Below are 22,959 nucleotides of genomic sequence, written 5' to 3' on the forward strand. Positions count from 1 at the left end.
AATCTTTCAAAGGAACAGGTTCTGGTTGTTAATTATATGAGCTTTTTTATTCTTTGTACTTCACTGTTCTTTCCAAATGTTCTATAGCAGTAATATATTGCTAACATAATTTTTAAACAATATTTATTACTCATTTATTTTTAGACAGGATTTCCCTATGTAGCTTAAGCTGGCCTTAAATTTGTAACCCTCCAGCCTAATTATTCCAAGAACTGGTAGTACAAGTGTGTGCTACCTCTCAGTTTAAAAATCAGAGAAGTGAATGAAAAAGGGAACATATTTGTAGAGAATAAATACATTTCAGAATTCTATACTCAGTGTTCCAAGTAGTTGCAAAATCCTTTGTAGCACATGTGCTGTATCTATTCAAATTTTTGTCAGCTCAACAGTAGGCAAGGATTATGCTTTCTTGGTATGTCAGCTGAACTCTTCAAACTCTGATTAGTGTTGTCTGTTCAATATTGACAATTCCTGCTATCATATCATAGTTATTAGCCATGGAAAATGTTGTTTTAGACCAGTTCATTCATTTGGTCCAAAGTTAATAAATTAATTTAATTTTTAAATTTAATTTTATTATCAAGGTGATTGGGTACCTCTTACTATTCCAGACACTTTAGTGCATATATTTATTACTCACAGTCATGACAAAGTAAACTTTAAGAGGTAATTACAGAATAATTAAGAGCCCTATAATACCTATGTTTATAGATCTCGATTTAAATGCTAGATGTGGAATTTTGAACGAATAATTTCATTTGATCTGTAAATAGAATAACAAGATCTCCCTCATAATTCTGTCATGATGATTAAACAAGATTGTATATGTAAAGTACTAAGCATTATCCTGGTACATAGCTAACTAAGTACCTCATAAATATTATCATTATAGAACTTCCCATGATCACACAAGCAATGAAAAGTACTTCAAGGATTTGGTGCCTATTCTTGAAATTCTAAGCCCTAACCTAGTAAAAAGTTGGGAATATGGTTAGGTTCATCTCTGAGATGTGCAGTTGAATTGTGTGCTTCTTTTGCTGCTGTTGTTTCTTATTTTGATTTTGAGACAGTATTTGACCATGTAGCCCAGGCTGGACTGGAACTCTTGATTTTTCTGCCACAGCCTCTTACATACTGATAATGGAGGCATGAGCCACCATGCCCATCAAATTGTATGTTTTCATATGGACTTTGAAAATGTGACTATTATTTTATTACTCTAAGTCTCGTTGCTCATGTCAAAAGTAAGAACATGAGCAACTGCTTTATAAATTTCCTCAGATAACTAAGTGGAATAAAATATACAGAGTCTTATAATTAAGTATTTGGCTGTGTTGGGCGCTTCCATGTTATCTTTCTTCCTTTGTGCTCTGAGAAATAGGGCTTGTCTGGACACCTGAAGTGGTATGTATGAATGATACTGGCCTCACTGACAAATGTGCTGAGCAGCAATGTTTCTGCAAAGATATGGTTTAGAAGTGATTGTGCATGGCCTTGCAGTCAAAAGATTTTCCTTCTACGATGTTAGCAAATTATTTTTCTCATTTCATGAGAAGTCTCTTAGTTTTTGGTTTTGGTTTTTTCGAGAGGAGAGTGAGGAATAAATGCTTGGCATAATGATAGTTAAAATTCAGTGTGTTCCTAGGAAATGTGTTTCAGGATTCATTCAAGGCCTTTCTGAAGTTATTAATAATGATTCTCTCCTCCTAAATTAGTTCTTTCTAGATTAAGATTGTGGTATATACAGCCAAAGCAGGAGGATAGTAAGTTTGAGGCCATTTTGAGTCAAGTAGCAAGACTTTTTCAAAATAAAGACTAAAGTGGTACAGAGGAATAGTTCAAGTGGTAGGATGTTTGTCTAGCATGTGTAAGGCCCTGAGTTCTGTCCTCAGACTGAAGAAAAAAAGAAGAGAGATGCTGAAAGGGTTAAATTTCAAGCAGTGCTTCTAAAATCTGTCTGTACATTAGGATTTCTTAGGAGTTCTCTTAAGCAAACTTGTTTCTAGGCCTTACCCTAGATAATCAAAATTGATAGGATTGGGCTCCAATGATACATATTTTTTATTTTCCAAATTAACTCCGATCCACTTGATCTGGAAACTCCTGCTCTGGAGCTCCCACTACCTGATCCAAGCACACCAGCATGCAGCCTTTCTTCTTTCTGGCCCCTGCCTAACCCCAAGGCCAATCCTTTTGGTTTCACTATGTAGTTATTGTCATCTTTCCCTCAAAGCATCAGCAGAATATATTATTAACACTGCATAAAAATGTATTAAGGAATCTTTGAAGAAATCTATTTATTAATCTAAACTGATAATATGAGAAACTAATTACTAAGACCCATGGTTGATAACAGTCTTACTATAAAAAATTTATGTGGAGGATGGCCTACTGAAGAGCTAGGATTAAAGTCATGAGTCACCCAAATTCTAGCTCCTTCAACTTTTTTTTTGTTTTGAGAAGACTCATTTCAGACTTCCTGCTCAGATAGATGATCCCCAGATCATCTAACCATGATCACCAGATCTCAGTTTCCTGAGTAGCTACCAGCACCCAACCTAACATTTTTATATGTCTAGGATAGTCCTAGCAGATGATCACAGTAGCTCAATAGCTATGTACATATGATCACATAAGATGATGCTAAGCAAAATGAACTCCAAAATATAGAATATGGAATTCACCACGGGCATGTACTTCACATTTGTGTAGCCCAATGAAGGTGGACTTCCATTCTGATGCGTTAAACTATCTGTTAATGAACTGGTGTGGTCCTGTCATGGTTAAGTGAAAGTGTTTTACCATCTAGATCAGAGAATTCTTAGTCATTGTCCATTTATTTTGTCTAGTCTACTTCTACTGTCTTTTCCATCTTGGTTCATGCTGAGAAATGTACTCTCCTAAAATAAAACTTCCCTAAAGACCTGTTGATAATACCCCATAGCCAACTGGACTTTGCAATATAGTCTTCTGGTCTTCGGAAAGAAAGGGACTGGTGAGAGAACTAGATTCTGGTGAGAGCTGAGGTGATGCATCTTCTCTGTAGTAGATTGTAACTGTGACACAAACTACTAACTTACAAATGAACAAGGTCACAGAGTGCTAGCACTGAAGCCACTAGAAACCTAATCACTCTATGAACTTCTAGAGAGTTGGGGGCCACTGAAATTACTTTAGTGCTTATAGATAAGCCTTTCTCAGCCAGTATAGCCATTTCCCTTTGTTTCTGGTCCTGCTATAGCTCCACAGCTTTACCAGAACTGTCTCTATCAGTTCTTTCATCTCCTCCTTTTGTATACAGATATTTCTCAGAGCAACAAAATGTTTCTACAAACTGTAGGTCACATGGCATTGACTTAACTCAATCTGAATTTCATGGCAGTATTAAAACATAGTGATATCTTTTATAATCATTGTGAACATTTTAATTTCACACTCGGCAGACTTTGGTGCTATCTCTGCTTCTCTTGATGCATAAAGGGTAAATCCCTGTATCATGCTCATTTTAGATTGAAAGTACATTTGATCCATTTGAGATCTCTAAACAAGTAAGAATTCTGTTGGCAAAGAGCTATTATTTGAGGAGACCAATTTTTTAAGATTTTTTTTTCAGCTAATAGGAGTGAGTAGGGTCCCAAGGCTCAATGAAGGAAACTCTGCTAGCATTCATCACTGGTACTATTTCATTAGCACAGATTATCATAAATTTTTTGGTTGAAATTATAAATGTTTGGATATCAAAAGACAGCATTACTGAGTCCAAGATATTTCTTCTACCTAGCCAGTTCTTATAAAAAGCAAACAAAATAAAACCTTTGCATAGCTGCTTAGAAGATAAAATGAAATGTAGTAGAGAAAACTCAGTATAAGGAAAATCTGGATTAGGTTAATAGCAAACATGGAGGAAAAAAATCTCACATAATTTAAATTGGATATTTGATTTAAATGAAACTTTTAAATGAAACTAAAAACCTATGTATACACAATTTTTGAATCAGAGATTTGATTAAAATACTTCAGAATTAGAATTATAAAAATGCCATTAGCTATTTAACATTAATTTCTGTAAATATTCACATAGCTCTTACAGAATTATAAAATACTCTGTAGCCTATAATAAAATATTTCAACTTTTCTTTCTTACTAGTGTCTTCAGCACATAGTCCTACTGGCACATTTAAATTAAATAAGATTGATCAGCATTCACCTCCTCTCAGTATCACCTGTATTAATATCCTTTTAGAGAACTATGTGTATGGTTTAGGAATCCTTCATTCAAGAATGAATCTACTGAGGATTTGTTATGTTGTTCTTGTTTGGTTGGTTTCATTTGTGTATTGGGGGGTGTTATTTTTTTTGTTTCACATTTTTTTATTTTGTGTAGTTGATATGCTGAGGGGTTACAGTTATATGAATCGAGTACAATTCTTTTTGAAACATTTTTCTCCTATCGCTCTCTCCCTATCTTACCCTCCCTTCCCCACCCATAAGATATCCATTTCATTTTCTACATAGTGTCTGGTGAGCATTACTGTTGTATTTGTTCATCCTTGTTCTGCCTTTTATGCACCCTCTTCTGCCCTCCCAAATACAAACAAAGTAACAAACAATACAAAAGAAAAAGAGAACAAAAACAGCAACAATGAACTAAAGAGTATCTCTTGTTTTCTTTGTTTGGAGTTCATTTCATAGAATATTATTTTATATGATCATCTGTCCATAGCTATTGAGTCTTTGCCCACTACTCCTATGCTTAGCCTCCTTTGGCCTCTATATGTTAATGACTACAGTTCTATATAATTTATCATGCCCCAGTTTTAGTTATTTGTTTTGGTCAGTCAGTGTGTACTGAAGAGCTTCTGCTTAGCAAAGGGCATAGCTAGCAAGATAAATAGAAGGCCCACAGAATGGTAGAGATTATTTACTAGGTATACATCAGACAAGGGCCTCATATGCAAAATATATTTAGAGCTCAATAACTTAGCCCCCCCCCATAAACCCTCAAAAACAATCAATAAATGGGCTAAGGACCTAAAGAGATACTTCTCAGAGCAAGAAAAAAGAATGGCCAACAGATACATGAAGAAGTGTTCAACATCTCTGGCCACAAAAGAAATGCAAATCAAAACAACACTAAGATTCCACTTCACTCCAGTTGAATTCTTTTACATTTGAATGCTGTGATTTCAAGCATATGTCACCAGGCTCAGCTATCAATGACGTTGAATATAAATAGGTAATAGTCATCTGGCAATAAGCAACAAACAAGCGCTAGTGTTTATTTGGAATAATTGCAATGGTAGTATATTTTAATTAGCATTTAAATTACCTGTAATCCTATGCCACACTCTATTTGTACTGTATGTATCAGTCCAACCCTTCTTTTCTTTCACTTGATGAACTTCTGTTTCTTTGAATTTGATTTAGTTTGATTAGGGGGTGTGTGTGTGTGTGTGTGTGTGTGTGTGTGTGTGTGTGTGTATGTTTTATGGATTTACCCAGGGCCTCATTAGGGGTGTGTGTGTGTGTGTGTGTGTGTGTGTGTGTGTGTGTGTGTGTGTGTGTGTGTGTGTGTGTTTTATGGATTTACCCAGGGCCGCATATGCTGTCGACCACTGTGTTGTACCCCCAGCCCTAGCTAAAGTAAATTGGGTGTTTCATATGTTTGTCTGAATTAGGGCAGGGAAGGAGAACAGTAAAATGGTGAGACAAAGGGTAAAAGGTAAACCAATGCAATAGCAATACTTATGAGACAATATGTTGTAAACTGGGAGAGGGAATTGAGGAGGAGGGAAAGTGGGGAAAAAATAAGGGAGGGGTAACAATTGGTCAAGAAATCTACTCATTACCTAACTTATGTAACTATAACCCCTCTATTCAAAAAATGAGGAAAAAGAATGGAAGGAAGAAGGTATGAAACATATACAGTCATTGTATTCAATATACAGTATGTAGAAAATGAACTCTGTAACTTGTGGGAGAAGGAAAATGGGAGAAAGTGATGGAAGAGATGACATTGCCCAAGAAACAGAGTGCTCATAAGCTGACTTATGAAACTGTAACCTCATTGTACAACTCCTTAAAATACATTAAAAAATTACTTGGAAGCTAAAAAAACAAAACCTCCTTTTGTGTTTGACACTGAATAAGTAAATAAAAAGAGGTAGATGCTAAAAAAAATTGGCTAGTATGGCCTGTTAACAGAACTAATAGGTAGTATAGTATTGCACATTTCTCTTTAAATTTACCTTAGAAAGGGCCGTGTGTAATACTATTTCTAGATAGATTTACATAGAAATTTTATCTGGAGACAAAAACATAACTATAAAATGTTTAGTATAGTGTTTGAATTACTCTGAACCTCTGTTTTTGAGGTGAGAAAAGTATGTTAAAGTTGAACTCAAGCAATTAGAATGATCTCCTTTATATAGGAAAAAATGACTGAATAGAATCTTTCTGATTGAGAGGCAATCCCTAGTTACTATCAAGTTTTCTAGTTACCTTTGTATTTGGTTACTTTCTAGAAGTAGAGGAGACTTAGCACATTCTCTCATTTTGTTCTTCTAGGCACTACTGACATTTGAACTAAGAAAGAATGTATTCTCTTTCTCTGAGACACTCTTGAGACTCCAAAACAGTGTCATATTTTTACTTCACTTGCTTATTTCTTCTTCTCCTTCATTCCATTTCCCACTGAATTTGACCAAAACAAGGGTTGTCAAGTTCAATTACTATACAGGCCCAGTGACAGCTGTAATGAGGCTGCCTCTGCCTCAATCTTCATTAGATTCAGTCTCTCTTATTGACACCTCATGTATTTCCATAACAAATTTATTGGGCTTTTCCTTTTCATTCAGCTTTCTTAATTCTTCCAAAATGGAATAGGCAGTCAGTCTTTTGGACTACTTTCTCTCTTCCTTCTCCTTCCCCGCCCCCCGCCCCCCAGGACAATAGGTCCTCAAGTCTTGGCAGTGCTCCACTAGAACCTTTTTCTTTATAGCAATATTTCTTTATCTGTCCTTTGTCTAAAAATAAAAAAGATTTCCACCTATCTGATTACACTTATTTTTTCTTTTGTTGACTCCTTTTGGTGTCCTCCTGTTTTGTTGAACCATTCTAATTTTCCTAGCCGTAGTAAGGCTTATTAAAGGAAGTTGCAAGGGCAAATCAGATCATTTTCTGAACTCTTTTTTCTCTCTTTCCTTTCTTCCTCTCCCTCCCTCCTTCCTTTCTACTGTTCTTTTCTTCCTCTTCCTCCTTTTCTTAAGAAACTTCATTTGCACATTTGTATTTTAACAGTCCATCACATGCATTAATTGCCATCATATGTCCATGTATTAAAATACTACTGTTCTCAATTTGACCAACCAGTCATATTTTAGATATTATACTCATGCCTGCACTATTTCTTATGCTCCCTCAGTAATCGATTCAAATAGCATTAAGTGCACTCTGAACTCATTTGTTGATGGTGGCCTGAGTCAGAGACCTGTTCTCAGGAGACCATCCTGATAACCAGAGAGCCAATGCAACAAAACTTGCACTTACCAGCCATCTTACTCAGTGTTGTACTGTGCATTTAAAGGGAGAATGAGCTGTCACCTTTTCCAGGATATATACTATATGTTACTGACTTTATGTAGCCCAAAATTCTTTTGACTCTGATTTTTATCTGAGGCATCTTTTACAGTCATGTATTAATTCAACCATGCAGCCATATTAAGAATTAGGAACATAGTCTGTGATTCCATAATCCTGACCAACCATCAATTTAAGTAATGATTCTTTGATTATCTATCCTCATCCGTAAAGTAGGTAAACTTTTTAACTGTATACTAGTTACTCTTTTTTCATGATGTATCACTTGCTCTGTGACCAGAAGAAGAGGGGTAAGATAATCTGCCATGTTAAATTGGAAGAATTCCAGGTCTGTTCCAAATAATTCCTGTTTCAGTTTGTTCACATTCAGTTCTAGCCTGCTAGCTTCAACTGGTTCTGACAACAAGCAATATGCCATAACCTCTAGTCCAATCTCTCTTCACTAAAACAAGCCCTGAACACCTGGTTGCACATATAACTAAAGATAAGAGCTTGTGACATACACAAAGATAAATTGTGCACATGGACTGTGCTAAGGGGTTTGTGCCTTCTAGTTTATTCCACCTAATAGGTTCCACCTAAAGGTTGTATAATCAATGTTGTTTTACTCCTTGAAAAGTGTAAACTATCATAAGATAGGATACTACCATTTGTTTTTTGTAATCTTTGAGTTTACTGATAATTTATTATTTTATGGAATATATCTTGAATAATGTGTGGCACAAAATGTAATGAACTTCCAAAATACACACTAATGAACAGGACAGCTTGGCATTGTTTTGACCTACAGAGTCTGTGAAGGAGGGGCTAGGAATATGGCCTAGTGGCAAAAGTGCTTGCCTTTTATACATGAAGCCCTGGGTTTGATTCCTCAGCATCACATATATAGAAAATTGCATAGTGCTAGTCTTGAGCAAAAAGAAGCCAGGGACAGTGCTCAGGCCCTGAGTTCAATCCTCCCAGGACTGGCAAAAAAAAAAAGCATGTACTATGTTCAGAGTCTGTGAAGGAAAGCATTTCTTCCTTATAGTTTTAGTTTTTGCATTATATTTTTCTAGAGACAGCTTACTGCTTTCCTTTGGTGACTGGCAGGTAATGTTCTTTGACTCCAAACTGCCTAACCATGCTTGTCTCATACAATTAAGGTTAGGATGTATACATCTCACTTGTGTTACCTTTCAGCCATAGAAAACTAGATTTAACTCACTATTAGTAGAAAGTTACAATCCTATACAAAAGAGAACATTTTATACTAAATGGTCTAACATTGTAATTTCCCTAACATAATTTCACAAATGATTAAGATACTAGAAAATAATGTATATTAATTTTTTCAGTATTTGAAAGTACTGACTTGGGGAGCAGAGATCGTATGTTTTACCACTCTTAGACATTTTATTTTATTTATATGTTTATTTATTCCTACCCCAAAATCTCTGCTTTCCTCCAAATCATTTCTTTATGTGTTGTCCAAAAGATAACTCTTATATTAAATAGCCATTACCTAATATCATAATTTCAGAAATTAATGATGCTAGAAAATAAGGTATATATGTTAAACAGATTACAGAGGGAACTCATTAGGGTATGTTGTCTGGCTGCACTATTCACTTACCATATGCAGAAAATGGAACTATTTTTATAATGATGGTCATATTTAAGATAAACAAATTCATAAGAATATTGTAAAAAGTATAGTTCTCCCTTATCCCAGTCACCCAGCCAATTATCCCTTTGGATAGAGCCAACACCAATTTCCTTTATATCCTTGTAGGGATGATTATGCCTGAATGATCTAGGCCATTTGTATAAATGTGAATACTGTAGAGCTGCTTTGTTCTTTTTAATTGCTGCACAGTGTTCCATTATATGGAACAACTATGATATAATTAGCTAGCCTACTAGCGAGTAGATACCTAGTTTATTTCCTCTTTTGTGTTTGCAACCATGCTGCAATGAATAGTCCCATACATGTTACCCATGTAAATATGAGGCTATCTGTAGAACATAAATTTATTCTTCATAGATACTGCCAAATTTTTTCAGTAGAGATTATATACCTGTCCCACAACAGTATTTGAACTTGCCTATTTTATCACTCTTTCAGAAAGGTAACCTAGAACTTTGATACTTTGCTATTCTGATAGATGAGAATTATATGTTGTAGTTATAATTATCTTTTATTCTTGTTATTCTTGTTTATTCTTGTGAAGTTTTATTTTCTCTTAATTATTGTTCTTTGTTTTATTCATTTTTCACCTGCACTCAGGTGCTATTTTCCTTTTTTACTTACATATGGACTTTTCTTGCAAAGACAAGTAACCCTAACCTTTCTTATCATATGCCTTATGTGTTTTTCCCAGCTTATATTTTTATTTTTTTACTTTCTCATTTTATGTCATACTCTTTCATGCATATCATTTTCCCATATAAATGTTTTCCATTGTTTTGAATCAGGCCAATCTTTGATTTGTATCTAGTGATTACACTATTATTTATTCTTAGATTTAGTGTTACGCTTATATAGAGTTTTTTCCAATTCCTCTGTTAATCTACCTTGATTACGCCCTTTTGTAACAATAAATAATATTAATAGCTTGTAGTTATTAAGCACTAATTATTTGTCAGTCACAATGTTATGTACTATGTGTCTGTGTATACATGTGTAATTATAAATCCTCAGAAAGGTAGGCACTGTCATTTTTACTCTCATTTTACAGATAAAGCAACTGAAGCTTAGGAAAAAAAAATAAGCAAATTGCCTATGATCAAATAGTTAAAAATTGATAGAACCAAGATTCAAATCTAGCATCTGACTTTAGAGTCTAGACTCTTACCACCACCTTGAATACAATGTTTTATGAATAATGCTAATTTGGATCTGTCACAGAAATTTCATTACGTTATGATTAGCCCCACTAGAATGACTGCTATGGTTTTTATTTTCCTCAAATAACAAAATCTCAGGTGTGAAGATTCACAAATTCTTCCATAAATACTTTGTTGCTATCTGGATCTCTTTCAGGAAAACTATGTCATTTATACTAACTCATTTTGCACTTCTACTATAAAATGCCAGAGACAGACTAACTTTATAAAGAAAAAAGTTTTATTTAAGTCATAGTTTTGAATGCTGAGTGTCTGAGCAACATGGTATAGTCCCTGGTGAAGTTCTTGTCCCCAGTCTCAAATTTTCAATGTATCCCTTCATGACAGATGATGATGGTGGAATTACATGTGAAGGAGAGGTTCACATTGTCAAGTGGGAAGCCAGAGAAAAACTGAGTAATGCCAAGCTCAAGGTTTTATAACAACACTCTCAGGAAAACTAAACACACTCAAAAGAAATACCTCCATCTCTTCAAAAGAGCATGCCTATAGAAAAAGCAACATACAAACAATAAAACCATTTATAATGACTTAAAGAAAAAAATAACAAGTTTCTAAGAAATATATATTTAACTCATTCTACTTTTCTAAAGTAATTACAGCTTTGTTTATATGACAGTGGTTTGTCAGACTACCAGTTTCATAAACTTAATACACTTTTAGCATCTTCAATATAATATATGACAATTAACTCCATAAATCTAGAGATTTCAACCAAAACATTACCATTAAAAATAGGAATTCAGCCTTTTCCCCAACAGGATTTCAGTTTGACTAAAACTATAAGACTAAATAGCATTAAGAAATCAGAAAAATCACCTTTACAATAAATATTTTAAGTCAGAAAACTACATGTAGTAACTCTCATCTCTTTGAGACACATTATGCCATAAAGACTATAAAGATTGGTTGTCATGAATATGAGGAGAGAAAAAAACTTCCTCTCACATAGTGATCTCTGAAGTCTACCAAATTCAGTGTTTTTTTTTTAAAAAAAGGATAAGAGCTAATAGATCTTTATGAACCTGGATAGCTTATTACTTTTAGAAAAGGAAGAATAATGACAAAATTTAGCTAGATTAGGGAAATAGAAGCTAAGAGGATACTTTAAATGTAGGGCAGTGGCATATTAAGGATTCAATGACAATCTTAATTTCACTTATTTTGCCTAATAATTCCTGAACCCATTAGGATCTTACCATTTTATTTCTTCTCACTAAAACAAGTTGTGTTGACATAAATTGCACTAATATATTTGAAAATTAGCTCAAGTAGGGCAAACTTTAAAGGAAATATTTTCAAGTAAATTGCCTTTAAATCAACACTAATGATTAAATACTGATTTTCCCCCTTGAAGATACTAGAACAGGAATGCTAAATATAAAATTTAGCTAGATTAAGTTAGTAGAAGCTATGAGGATTCTTTAAAATTAGGGCAGTGGCACATCCATACAATAGAACATCCTGCCCTAGTTTACAAGAATTACCCAAATCTCTATGCACTATTTTGCAGTGATCTCCAAAATGTGCTGACAAGTGAAAAGACAGATTATAAATCTCAACATAGCATGGCCTAATTTTAAGTTTGTTAATTCATGTACATCTGTGTGTTTGTATATGTACATGGGTTCATGTAATTGTATTAAAAGCTATTTGAAAGCATACCTAGTAAACCATTACCAGCGATTTGGAGGATAGTAATAAAATTGGTATTTGAGTGGAACAATGTTATACTGATAGGATTTTATTTTTTTCTTTAGATACTGATAGGATTTTATTTTTTAGATAATTTTATATATTTGAACTTTCACAACATAAATATAATTATTTAAAATTATTAACAATTCTTAAGAAAATAATTAGGACAGTGTAGTTTTAGTCATTATTTATTGAGTACTTGACATTAAGGATGAAATGGCATACCAATGAGACATGTTAGAAAAATAAATTCATACAAATAAATAATTATAAATCATGACAAATGCTATGAAGAAAAGAAAGGATTATGAAAAAGAAGTGGGTAGTTACTAAAGTATAGATAAATACTACACTGTTCTTTTGTGTTAAAAATAGAACAGAAAATGGACTAACATTCCTAACAGATGAAAGAGCAGATATATGAAGGTCTTGAGACAGGGGATAAAGTATCCATTCCAGAAATAGAAAGAAGAGGCCATTGTAGGTGAAAGGTAATAATGTCTGAGACCCAAGGGTTGAAATGAAATAGGAACAGTCAATACTAAGATGTGTTTAGGATGTAGAATCAACAGGATCAAATGGAAGTAGAAGGCAGTAAAGAGAGGAAAATGTCAAGGATGACTCTAAAGGTTATTGGCTTCAATAGTAGGATGAACAAAAGCTGTACCCTCTCTGTACATCACGGTTACAACAAAATAAAATTAAATTTTTAAAAATGTGGAAAATGAGAAGATTTATCTATGAGGAAATGGGTTGATATGAGGCAAGGTGAAGACTTTGGTTTAGGGGAAATTGAGTTTGAAATGCTTGGAAACATACACATGGAGAGAGAACTCAAGTGATTGGATTTTGAAGCATGGACTAAAGATGAAAATGTGAGAGCAGGCACAAAGATACCACATAATACTGAGATCTCCTCAAAAGGAACAGAGGAAACCTATGGCTTAAATACTGCAGAAAATATCAAGATTTTGAAGTTAGGTAAAAGTATGCAAAGATAATACTGAGGAATGGCCCAAAAGCAAGAAGAAAAAGATTCATTGTCATGGAAACCAAGAACTGGCACAAGGGTGGAGGCAGATAGGCCAGTCCTATAGAAGGAGTCTGAGACCAACAAAATGAACACTAGGAAACAGACACTTGAAGGTTTACATAGGAGATCAGGGGGAAGAGAGTAGATGAAGAGAGGAAAATGGGTAGAGAATATAGTCATAATATTCTATGCATATCTTATGAAACTAAGGAAACTGAGGGGATGGTTAGATTGGAAGGGATGTGGGAGAATGATGAAAGAGTTAACATCAGTCAAGATACATTGTACTTTTTTTTTTTTTTTTTTTTTTTGGCCAGTCCTGGGCCTTGGACTCAGGGCCTGAGCACTGTCCCTGGCTTCTTCCCGCTCAAGGCTAGCACTCTGCCACTTGAGCCACAGCGCCACTTCTGGCCGTTTTCTGTATATGTGGTGCTGGGGAATCGAACCTAGGGCCTCGTGTATCCAAGGCAGGCACTCTTGCCACTAGGCTATATCCCCAGCCCCACATTGTACTTATTAACTGATTTATTGAATGATAATACCCTTGCACAACTAGAGATAATAAAAAATATTATTGAAAAAGAAAAATATATAAAAAAGAAAAGACTCGGAGGTCAAGATAACTGAAGTATCCACCTAAAAGTCATTTAGGAAGATGTTTCAAGGCAGGTGGTCTGGGGAGCACTATATTAGAGTTTTTGCAGAATGAATAAGAAGTGAGTAATTAGAGACTGTATGTGTTGTTGTTTCAGAAAGCTCACCAATACAGGGAAGCATAGGTGGTATGGGAATGGAGTATGAGTTTTATTTTTGTACTATGAAAGTTTGCAGACATACACTAAGGTAGAGAGACTATAATGGGGCCATACAATTTGCTCAGTTTCAGCAATTTTCAGTGTTCTTTTTACCACTAAACTTTTCTTAAAAATGAATATTTTGAATTAAATCTCAGGCATCATGTCTTCTTGCCAATATGTACTTCAGTGTATATATCCAGCAAGTAAGAGCTGTTGTTTTTTTTGTTCCTGTACTGAGGTTTAAACTCAACACCTTGTGCTTGCTCAGCCTGCTTGCTCCACTAGTTTGTTCCCCTGACAGTCAAGCATACATGTTTCTAACCTAGCTTTTTGCTGGTTATTTCAGAGTTGGGTCTCACAGACTTTTCTTCTTGGGCTGGCTCTGAACCAAGATCTTCTGGATTTCAGCTTCCTGTAAACCTAGAATTACAAAAGTGAGCCACCAATGTACAACTACAAAAACTTTTTTTTTTTTTTTGGTCAGCCATGGGGCTTGAACTCTGGGTCTGAGCACTCTCCCTGAGCTCTTCAGCTCAAGGCTAGCACTCTAGCACTTGAGCCACAGCACTACCTCTGATTTTCTAGTGGTTAATTGGAGATAAGAGTCTCATGGACTCTCTGGGCTGGCTTTGAACCGCAGTCTTCGGGTCTCACCCTCCTGAGTTGCTAGGACTACAGGCATGCACCACTGGTGCCTGGCTCTAAAACAAAAATTTAGCATAACTCCAATACCATTATCTAAATAAAACAACAACAATAATAAAATTCCTTAATATCATCTAACCATCTTTCCATGTTTGGTTTTCCTGATTTATTTCAAAAGTGCAAATAATTGCCATTGATTTGTTTGAAACACTGATTAATTAAAGTGCATGTACTCCTTGTGGTTGATAGATCACTTAAATATCCTTTAATCTTTTACAGTTTTCCTTTCTTTAATGCTATGAATATAACTGAGCCATTTGTCATACAGTTTCACACATTCTGTTATTGGCTGATTATATCCTTGAAATGTCATTTAGTCTATTCTTTTGAACTTTGTATTTCATGTAAATTGACAATTAAATCTAGAAATTTGATTGGGTTAAAGTTTTAATTGTTTTATGGCAAGAATCTTCCATATGTAATGTTGTGTACTTTCTATTATAACATATTAGGAAGAAAATAATTATTGGTTGTCCTACTTTTAGTGATAATAAGTAGGCCTAGATAATGTATCTCAACCTGTCTATTACAAAGGTTCCCATCAACCTTTCACTTAATAGTTTTAGCAGCCATTAATAATTGTTCACTAGCTTAGTGATTTTTTTTTCTTACTGCTGGTCTCTGTTTATTAGCTCTGGTTTCTCTCTGAGGAAGAATTTTAAGGAAGGATATGTTTTATATTGGAAGACAGTAGAGCATGTTTAAATGCTGATGGTAATGATTTGGCTGAGAAAGAAAAGGTACTATGGAAGAGCACTGAAGAGTTGACCAAATGAAGGTGTTGATTTAGATTACATCCATATACTTTTTTATTTTTCCAATAACAAGGTTGGAACTCAGGGCCTCATGCCTACCCAGCTTTCTTGATTGATGTTCTCTACCACTTGAGCCACACTGACAACCCAGATTTTTGCTGTTATTTTGGACATGGAGTCTCATGGACTTTTCTGCCTGATCTTGCTTCAGATTTTAAGCCTCCACATCACAGTCTCATGAGTAGCTAAGATTGCAAGCAGCTATAGGTGCCTGGCTACATTCATACATATTTTATCTTTGAAACTATAACCCTTTGATTTTTCCTCATTTGCCACATCTTTTCTCTCTCTCTCTCTTTCTGTCTCTCTCTCTCTCTTTAACATTCTACTGTCCTATGATAGTTGTACAGAAGGGTTTCATTGTGTTACTTCCATATGTGTTGGGGTTCAGCTTTGGCCTTGAGGGGGAAGGGCATTGGAGAGCGCGCCGGAGACGCCGCCCTTCCCCCAGCCCTGGGGGAATGCGGAAGCAGGCCACAATTCTCTGGGTCCGGAACCAGAAGAACTGGCTTTGCAACCAGCCCCCAACTTTCTCGCCAGCCCATGTGCTCCCCGTTCGCGGGCTTTTCACCCCTGGGGTGGCGCTATCCAAGTGACGTTAGCTCATGAGGGGGTCCTATGATAAGCTCGCCAGCCTATTGCCAGCTCTCTGGTCGATGACCCCTTTTCTCGTCGCCATCTACTATATCAGCTGCTAGCCCCTCCCTTATTAAATCAGATTTGCTCTTGAAGCGTCTCGGAGATCTGCGTACGCCTGGCTTTCTTCACGGGTAAGGAGGGAGGTAAAGCGATCTCGTACGGCCGCGTGCACCTGAGGTCTTTCCTGAGCCCCCCACTCCACTCTGGCCTTACCTGCGGGTGGGGTGACCAGGGGAGAGAGTGAGAAAGGGAGCGGTTACAGTAGAGCAGAGCCTGCACCCTTGCACCAGGGGAGGCGACCCGAGCCCGGCACATACGTACTTCTATCAAATTCATCTGCTCTACTACTTCCTCTAATCCCCCTCTTACACATGTTTTAACATGATTATTTGCCACTGAAACACCTATTACTCAACAAATACCTTATTTTTCTTTTTTTCTTCCTGAGTAACTGGAAGTATCATTACATGAATGCAACCATCTTTTCCCCTATAACTTCAGTCTGAGTATTCTGAGAAATATATTAAGGTCAGCACCTCCAGAATGCCAGTCCTTAATCTGTTTTAATCCTTAAAAGTTTCCCTGTTCCCTTGGCAAAGTAAATAGTTATTAGACTAAAGAGACAGCCTATAGAGTGATAAAAATTATTTGCTAGCTATGCATCTAATCTAATAAGGGATTGATAACCAGAATACATAGAGCTAAAAAACCTTAAAGTCACAAGAATCAAAACTCAGTTAATAAATGGGCAAACTAATTTAACAGATAATATGGAAGAAATACAAATGGCCAATAGATACATGAAGGAATGTTCAGCATCCCTGGCCCATGAAGTACCACCTATAAAACAACCCTGAGATTTTATCTCCTGTGAGAATGACATCATCAAAAACATGAACAACAGCAAATGCTGGCTAGGCTGACATATGGGAAGATCCGTATACAGTGTTAGTGGGAATGACTCAGCCACTAAGAAATCCAATCCAGTTCTTTTTTCTTTCTTATTTATTTATTTATTTATTTAGTCAGTCTGTGAGGTTTGAACTCAGGGTTTAGGTGCTGTCCCTGAGCTTTTTCATTGAAGGCTAGTGATCTACCACTGTGAGCCACAGGCACTTCCAGTTTTCTGGTGGATAATTGGAGATAAGAGTATCAAAGACTTTCCTGCCCAGACTGGCTTTGAAAGCTGATCCTCAAATATCATCAGCCTCCTACATAGCAGGGATAACAGGTGTGAGCTGCCACCACCTGGCTCCAAGCCACTTCTTTTTTCTTTTGCTTTTTTTAAAAATTTTTATTGTCAAGGTGAGTTATGGAGGGGTTACAGTTATGTAAGGTAGTGAGTGCATTCCTTGTTCAACGTGTTGCCCCCTCCTTCATTTTTCTCCCACCTTCCTCCTCCCCAATCCCCCCCCCCGCCCGAGTTGTATAGTTAGTTTACAACATACTGTCTTGGAAATATTGCTGTTGCATTGGCTTGCCTTTTACCTTTTGTCTCACCATTTTGATATTCCCCTTCCCTCCCCTAATTCAGACAGGCATATTATATAAAATACCCAGGGTACTATAATCAAATACAGTGGCTGTTGGGATCCAGCTTTATGGACTTCAGGGTGAAGGGCATTGGAGAGTATACCCGAGACGCCGCCCTTCCCCCCAGCCCTGGGGGAATGCGGAAGCAGGCTATGGTTCTCTGGGTCCGGAACCAGAAGAACCGGCTTTGCACCCAGCCCCCAACTTTCTCGCCAGCCCAGGCGCCCCCCCAGTCTCTCCCTGGCGCGGCGCTTTCGAGTGACGTTAGCTCATGAGGGGGTCATGTGACAAGCTCCCAGCCTATCAGCGTCCTGGCCGATCGCCTTCCCTTCCTATCACTTCCCTTTACCCCCGCCTTAATAAATAAGATAGCTCTTGAAGAGCTCCGAGACCCGCGTATGCCTGGCTTTCTTTACTGGTAAGGAGGTGGGTAAGCGTTCTCGTTCGGCCATGCGCACGTGAGGTCAGTGCTGGCTCCCCCGCTCCATCCTGGCCCTACCTGCCGGCCGGGTGACCAAGAGAGAGGGTGAGAAAGGGAGTGGTGAAAAGCATAGCTGAGCCTTGATCTCCACGCCAGGGGAGGCGACCTGAGCCCGACAAGTGGCAACAGAGGCTAAATCAAAGATGGACAGAAGAAAAAAGACATAATTTCACATAGTAAGTTGAAAATAATGTCAATAATAAATCACTTATTTCCATATTTTGGAGATCATCTCTAAGAGCCATCTAGTGTCAGATAAAATTGACTTCAAGCCAGTTCTTAAAGCAGTTTGTCTTTATTGTCAAAGTGAAGTACAGAGGGGTTACAGTTTCATATGTAAGGGAGTGAGTACATTTCTTATCCAGCTTGTTACCTTCTTTCTCCCTCATTTTTCCCCTGCCTCTCCCTTTCCCTCTCCCCCCCCCCCCATGAGTTGGTTTATACCAAATGGTTTTGTTAGTATTGCTTTTGAAATGGTTTGTCTTTATCCTTTGTCTCTAGATTCTGATATTCCCTTTCCCTTCCCTAGTTACAATACATGTATATACAGTATCTGGTGGTACTAAGATCAGTTACATTAATAGCAGGAGTAAAACCACAGGAAGGGAATACAAGAGGGAAAAAAAGGTACGGTTTCACATGGCATGTTGACATTTACTACAACAATGATATATCACTTATTTCCATAATATGGAGATCATTTTGTTTAGCATTATCTTACATGTTCATAGGGGCATAGCTATTGAGCTATTGTGATCTTCTGCCATGTCTATCCTACAGATGTACTAATTATTCCCTATGATGGAAACCATAGAGTCCACATTTCTTTGGGTGTGGCTCACTTCATTTAGTATGATTTTTAAAGCTTTTTTTTGTAATTCAGATTAAGATCTTTATCAATGTGCTTCCTCTTCCAACTAAGATGGAGTAACTGAGATTGGATGTACTTTCCCACCTGAAGAAATAAAAGAACAAGCTATATGAGATATACAGAATAGTTACCCCTAAAGAGGAAACACAAGTGAGATTATATTCCTGAACCACAGTTCAGAAACCTAAGAGCCAAACACACTGATAGAAGACCAAAGTTGCTAGGGTTTACAGAGAAGAATACCGAATAGGAGAGAGCTACAAACAGAATATGCTTGATACTGGTAGTATCTAGAGTTGCTTATACAGGTAATATTGACAAGATCTTGAATAGACAATTTTTTAAAAAGAGAATTATTTAATGGTGTTTTCTATTTACTCATAATGAGTTAACCAATAATAGAGACGATTCAGTTAATGCAAATTCAGTGGCAGTGACTGGACAGTTATCCTCTAAGAATAGCTTATGTGGAACAACTACAGGCAAGACTGTTTTCAAACAGAAACATTTTTTAGGTGGATGGAGAGTGAGATCTAGGGAAGGGGACAGATAAATGAAGAGGTTGAATGGTGAGCAAATGCAGTGATTTAACAGTCAAAAAGAGGTGGGTCAGGGCTGGAAATATGGCCTAGTGGCAAAAGTGTTTGCCTCATGTACATGAAGCCCTAGGTTCGATTCCCCAGCACCACATATATAGAAAGCAGCCAGAAGCCGCGCTGTGTCTCAAGTGGTAGAGTGCTAGCCTTGAGCAAAAAGAAGCCAGGGACAGTGCTCAGGCCCTGACTTCAAGGCCCAGGACTGGCAAAAAAAAAAAAAAAAGAGCTGGGTCAGTAGTAAAAAAACTACCTAGCAAGAGCATGGTCCTGAGTTCAAACTCTAGTACCACTAAAATATAAAAATAAAATAGAATGGCCAACCCTGAGCAAAAACAGTAAGCAATAATACAAGTCCCTGAATCCAAACTCCAGTACTGGTGCAAAAGAATTCATAAAAATAGCATAGGTAACTTTAAGAAAGGAAGGGGTTAAGAGAGTAACAGGGGGTTAGATTTGATCAAAGCATATTATATGAATTTATGAAAATATCACAAGGAAAGCCCTTGTGTAATTAATATATGCTATGATTTATTTTAATTTAAAAACTGTGTGGAGCTTGGTGCCCATGACTCATGCTTGTAATCCTAGCTGCTCAGGATCCTGAGATCTGAGGATTGCAATTCAAAGCCAGTCTGAGCAGGAAAGTCCATGAGGTTCTAATCTCCAGTTAACCACCAGAAAAAAAAAAAAAAAAAGAAAGAAAAAGAAAGTGGCACTGTTGCTCAAAGTGATCAAGTACTAACCTGGAGCAAAAAAATCAAGCTGAGGCCCTGAGTTCAAGCCCCACAACTGACACCCCCCACCAAAAAAAAGCAACTTTATGGGTGCTTCAAAGGATGGTATTTTGTGGATATGACTAAGTAGTGCCAGTACCAGGGCTTTTGACTCAGGGTCTAGGTGCTGCTCTGAAGCTTTTTTCCTCAAGGCTGGTACTCTAACATTTGAGACACAGCTCACCATCTAGCTTTTTGGTGATTCATTGAAGATAAGTGTCTTACAGAGCTTCCTGCCCAGGCTGGCTTCAAACCATGATCCTCAGATCTTAGTCTCCTGAATAGTTAGGATTAGAGGTATGAGCCACCAGCTAGTAATATGTCTCTTTAAATTATTCAGGTACCAAAAAAACCAGCAGTATCAAACCAAGCTGAATACATATCACCTCTACAAACTGAAATATATTGCTTATAGAGCTCAATATGATAGATGACACCATTCTTCTGATATTTAGTGCATATGCTTTATGGTAGTATATATGATTCTCATGTTAAGACCAGATGCTTTTCAAGATTTGCTGTGTAAAATAATTTTTGCTGATTGTTGATTTTTAAAATTTATATTATCTTTAAGTAGTAATACAAAGAAATTACTATTCAACAAAAAAGTTTATCACTATAATGCATCTTGATCAGTGTCCCTGCTTTCGTTGTTCTCCCCCATCTCTCCCAACCCTCCCTCAATTTTCTTAACGTTGTAGGGGATGCACTGAATTTTTTGAATCTTTTTATCTTTTCAGTAGTTAAACAAAGGAGTTGCTATTCACTAAAGCAGTTTATGAATACAGTGCATCTTGATCAATGTCACCCCTTTCAGCATTCTCACCCATTCCTCCCACCCCACCCTTCCCTTACTTATCTTAATTTTAAGTTATGTGTTTAATTTTTTTTGCACTTTAACATAGCTCCTTGATCTGTGCCTTCACTTCAAAATCTTTACCTCTCCCTTTGACTCACCCCTTCCCTTATATTTCTCAATTTTTTTGTATTTACAATGAATTCTTGCCGTTGTATTATCTCCCCTTCCTGTCTTCATTTTCCTGCCCCCCTTCCTTTGACTCCAACCCTTGCTTTCAAGTACCAGTTTATCAGTGTTTATTTTGTAGCATTTTAATCTGAAAAATTATGCAGTCATTTCTGACAGCAAAAGCACTATAAATATACTTAGTGAAAGAAACTATCTCAACTAGTACAAATGAAATCTGGGACCTGTCTACCACATACTTCCTGCTTCTTCTCCTGTAGTGTAATACATGACTGGATATGGCTTCTAAAGAAATACAATCTTTATGATAGTAGCAGGACCATAAAGATAAATGTTTATACTTTGTGGGAAGGAAGAATAGCTTTGTTACAAACATGCCATACTTTTTTTTTTTTTTTTGGCCAGTCCTGGGCCTTGAACTCAGGGCCTGAGCACTGTCCCTGGCTTCTTCCCGCTCAAGGCTAGCACTCTGCCACTTGAGCCACAGCACCGCTTCTGGCCGTTTTCTGTGTATATGGTGCTGGGGAATCGAACCTAGGGCCTCGTGTATCCGAGGCAGGCACTCTTGCCACTAGGCTATATCCCCAGCCCGCATGCCATACTTTTAAAAATAAGATATAGTTGAGAACAGGAACCATTTACTTCTTTTGGTTTAGTTACTCATTTCTTTCGGTAGAAAAACTTTCAATCTAGACTGGAATGTTGAGGGGCTCCCTAGAGTAAAAACCACTTGGCTCTGCTACTCACTTGATCTGTGACTGCAGTTAACTTAATCCTTTCTAGATCTCAGTTATTGGACACCACTTTCCTTAACTATAAAATAAGAAAAATATTTCAAATTTGATCAAAGAGCATAGAGGTGTGATTGGTTCTAGCTAATGAAATATGATAAGAAATATAATATATATCACTTCCAGACAATCTCTTTGATCTCTCTGCCTTGCCAAGACAATGGAGACACCCATCTGTTCCAGGTGGTGGACGCCCTTGTTGGCCTGGACCTGCTGTCCAATAACATGACTAACATCATCATGGCTGCTTTTCCCACTCTATAGTTAGACAAGTTAGAAAGGACTATTGTGCGGAGGTCCCTAAGAAGAACATAGAGCTCCCTTACGTCCCAGTAGCCCCATTTGGGGGCATCTACCCAAAGGACTACAAGCAAGACCACACTATAGCCACCAGCACAACTAAGTTTATCGCAGCACAACTCGCCATTGCTAAAACATGGAACCAACTGAGATGCCCCTTAGTAGACAAGTGGATCAGGAAAATGTGGTACATATATACAATGGAATTCTATGCCTCCATCAGAAGGAACAACACTGCCCCATTTGTAAGGAAATGGAAGAACTGGGAAAAAATCATACTAAGTGAAGTGAGCCAGACCCAAAGACACATGGACTCTATGGTCTCCCTTATTGGAAATAATTAGTACAGGTTTAGGTAAGTCATAGCAGAGGATCACAAGAGCCCAATAGCTATGCTCTTATGAACACATAAGATGATGCTAAGTGAAATGAACTCCATGTTACGGAAACAATT

General features: G+C 37.0%; 1 protein-coding gene across 1 annotated transcript in view; it reads left to right on the forward strand.

Annotated features, from left to right (window-relative positions):
- The window catches only part of Kiaa1328 (KIAA1328 ortholog), a 189,554-nt gene that overhangs the window by 163,993 nt on the left and 2,602 nt on the right, over nt 1-22,959 (forward strand). The gene's annotated exons all lie outside the window — the stretch shown is intronic.

The sequence above is a fragment of the Perognathus longimembris genome, chromosome 15 (genome assembly GCF_023159225.1).
Source record: "Perognathus longimembris pacificus isolate PPM17 chromosome 15, ASM2315922v1, whole genome shotgun sequence".
Lineage (NCBI taxonomy): Eukaryota > Metazoa > Chordata > Mammalia > Rodentia > Heteromyidae > Perognathus > Perognathus longimembris.